Raw genomic sequence first — 4,056 nt, 5'->3', positions numbered from 1 at the left:
ATTTGAATGTGTATAGGTGGTGCATGCAGTCAGAGGAAGGACCTAAGGCAATTGCAAAATTCCATGGTGGGAAATACGTAAAAATAGGGGCATTATTTCAAGAAAACAATGCAAGGAAATAAGAGCATGGAGGGCTTAAAAAATAAATGAGTGTTGGCTAGAGTCAGTGAGTGAGGCATGCAGATAGATTATACACTTGCACAATGTGCTCATGCTTCAACAAGCATATGTATTTTTTCTCTATTCTTTGATTAATGCAATATAGATAGTAAGTGAATTTGAGCAGCTGTTTTCCCCTAGATAAACCTCTATGCATGTGTGATATTTCATTTTGCATGTCCGTGGTTCTTGTTCTAGATGGTGAATTAACTTCTGTAAATTAAGAGGGTAGCTTCAAATCTTGTAATTTAGTAAATTTGATGAGCAGTATTGAATCTACACATTAATTTCTACAAGGAGAAATCATCCATGAATATGGTGACATCCAAGTTGAGAGCCAAATAAAGAATCCACGTAAAGGAAAAATATACATAATCTAATTACATGTATGCATGTTTTATGGTAATTTTTTTTTTTTCTGTATGAGGATAAAGAGGGGCAACAGAACAAAGTGATGAATATGGTGACATCAATGTTAAACTCCAAATAAATCATCCATGTAAAGAAACATGATATATAACCTCATTGCATGTATGTACATCTTATATTATACTGCTTGAGGTTTAAATTTTATTATACATAAATGTTCAATTTTACCGTGAGAGTAAATGATGAAAGAAAATTATAGAACATTATGAGATTTTAAAGTTTGATTAAGCTTCATACAATTTTGGTGATAACATTATTTATTTGGATAAGTAGTTTCTTCGATTAATATTAAAACCAACTTAATATAAATTTAATATACTAAAAAATAATTATAAGAATGTGTTGCATGAAAAAGTGGATTTACTTATACTAATATATTTGTGTTACATGTAAAAAGTTATGAATTAGTATTTTAAATATGTATTAAAGAGTAGACCAATACCATCACTTACAAAATGAGATGGGGGAAGGGACAAGAGAAAGAGGGAGAGAGAGAGAGAGGAGAAGTGAGATAGGGGAATGAGGAGAGAGAAAAATAGAAATAGAGAGAAATGAGGAAATAGGGAAATGAGGAGAGATAAATATGGAGACATAGTGATAGAGAGGAGGGAGAGGGATAAAGGGAGAGAGAGATAAATGGGGAAATGGAGAGAAAGATATGAGAGAATATGGAAAAGGGGAGAGATACAAAGAGGGATGTGGATAGGGAAAGGGAGAAGCAACAAAGAGAGAGATGGCAGAAGGAAGAGAGATAGAGAGAGAGATGTGTGAATGCAGAGAGAGAGGAAGAGAGGAGGAAATAAGGAAATGGGAGAGAGATATGAAGAAGGAGTCATGGTTCTAGATAGAAAGAAAGTAGTTATAGAAAAATTCGGAGAGAGAGGAGGGAAACACATGAGGAGCAAGAGTGAGAAAGGAATAGGGAAAGGGAGAGAGAGGGGTGTTAGCAAAGGAGGGTGAGGGAATAGGAGGGGCACACAAATTGAAAGAGGGGGGGATAGGGAGAGAGAAAAGGATGAATAAGGGGGATGGGATGGAGGGAGAGTAAAAGGGAAGAGGGAGAGAGAGGGGGGGAGGAGGAAATAGTGAAGGAGGGAGGTATATAGAAAGGACGAGGAAGGAAGGAGAGAGAGAAATTGATAAACTAATGGGGAGATACAAGCTATGGGGAGAGAAAGTGGGGAAACATCCGGAGAGCAAGAGATATATTTGGATAAGGAAAGAGAGAGAGAGAGACAATGTGAGGGGGTAGGTAGAGGAGCAAGAGGGGGCCTTAGCAAGGGGAGAGATAGCTGAATATAGGAGGGATACATAAGGATAGTGAAAGAAATGGGTAAGCAAAGAGAATGTGATAATGAGGAAAATGATGAAGATGGAGGGAAAGTGAGTTGTTGGAACAAGAGAGAGATAGAGAGAGAGTGAAACAAAGAAATGGGTAAGCAAAGAGAATGGCATGATGATGAAAATGATGAATATGGAGGCAAAGTGAGTGAGTTGCACGGAGAAGAAAGAGATAGAGAGAGTGAAATAAAGAAAGAAGATGGAAATTGAGTGTGTATAAGTTATATTACGCATGCATGCTATTTAACATGTGTATGTCATTTAATGTGTGCAAAAGCATGAAGAGGGAGGGAGAGTTACCAGATGTGAGAAATGTGCATGTTGTATAACACATGCATGTTATTTAAAGTGTGCATGTTCTTTAACACATGTATGTCAGTAATGCCACACCCATATTAGTAACCCACAAGTATTATTAATTTCAAAAAATATTGGCATGAACAAGGTTTTCAGTTATGTGGTGAATGAGGCAGGTTTTCAGATTTAGATTGAGAAACTTCCTCATAATTTTGTACATGTTCTAAGTGTTCATTCCTAATGAAACAACTGGACACATTTATAGAGATTTTTTTATATATTCTAAATAAATATATTCTCTAATTATTATTTTTTTATTTATTTTTCTAGAAATATATCAAATTTTGAAAAAAATATTTGAAAAAAACAGTTTGTTTTTATTTAAAAGAAAAATAGTCTTTTTTGGTTGGTTATATGATTTATTGGTTAATTTATTTTGTAATGAGAAAAGAATCCCATTACAATTAGAATAAATCAACTCCTATGCAGTGAAAAAAAGACCTTCAAAGTGAGCTTTAAAGGCGACCATCATTTTAGGGTTTACTATGTTTTTTAATTTATAAAAAAATATATAAAATCACCACTAAAAATATGTACAGGATCAATTGGCGAAAATTCCGTGATTTAGATAAGGAATAGTCTCTTGAATTTCATATTATCTCACAGATTTGATTTCCTAAACACATGACAAATCAAAAATTAAAATAAATATCTTATATTTTTATAAATGTAAAATAACAAAAAATTTCAATAAAATATTAAAGTTATCGCTATCCGCGTGGCAGGAACTGATGATCAAAACATTGAATCCCTCGGCCATTCTAAAATGCACTGCATGTGCCCTTCGCTACAAATTTACGTGCCGTGGCAAATTAAAATTGAAGGATATGGACGCTCGTCTGCGGGGAGACGTGTCACAGTCAGCCGCCACAATGAAAGTTCATCCAACGGTAAGAAATTATTGTTTAACAAATCTGGACGTTCCACCGTAGAGATGGTTAGCTGTTGTTACACTTCTTCACTACAATAGCAATAGCACCAATATCACTTTTGATTATGATTATATACTGAATTAGAATTTCCATAAAATAATTTTCGATTTGTCAATCTTTTCAAGGAATTTTAAATACCAAGACGACATATAATGAGATTTCAAATTGAGGTCACATAGCGTGTGAGTGAAAATGAAACTACTGAGAAAAAGGAAGCTATGACGTGCCATTTAACGTTGCAGGTCCACCACTAAATTGTGAAGGAAAGGTCGCGGTCAGCCATTGCAGATTCTCCGAATATTTGGCAATTCGAGGGATATGAATGGGTCAAAAAAATTGACCACATTCATATTCGCTAGATTTTTGAATATTCCAAAAATCTGTAATCTACTAAAAAATACATTCCCAGAATATTTGATAATCTGAGAGACATAAATAAATTAAAAAATTGACCACGTCCATATCCGTGAAATTCTTGAATATTCCAAAAATCTACAATCCACTAGAATGGCGGGAAAGGTTGTATGTTGTTGCGATAACAAAATTTTTACAAAAAGTAGTAAGTTCATGCGATAGCAAAGAATTTATTTTGCGTCTATGTATGATTTCGTTTATAAAATTTTAGCGTATTACATTTATTGATGTGGATTTATGTTAAAGTGATTTAGCGAAATAATTGTTATTTTTCTTAAGTAATTATTACATAATTTCACGTAACATGGTATGAGTTATGAGCGTTGTTTTAATAGCTTATTGAGTATGTGCAATTTCATCCGAACCAAATACACATTAAGTTATAATATATTTTAATTAATTAATTATGAAAGAATAACTATTA

The sequence above is a fragment of the Pinus tabuliformis genome, chromosome 6, assembly GCF_031772625.1.
Source record: "Pinus tabuliformis cultivar Carrire ecotype Pingquan chromosome 6, CPIR1, whole genome shotgun sequence".
Taxonomy (NCBI): domain Eukaryota; kingdom Viridiplantae; phylum Streptophyta; class Pinopsida; order Pinales; family Pinaceae; genus Pinus; species Pinus tabuliformis.
This window is presented reverse-complemented; position numbering follows the sequence as displayed.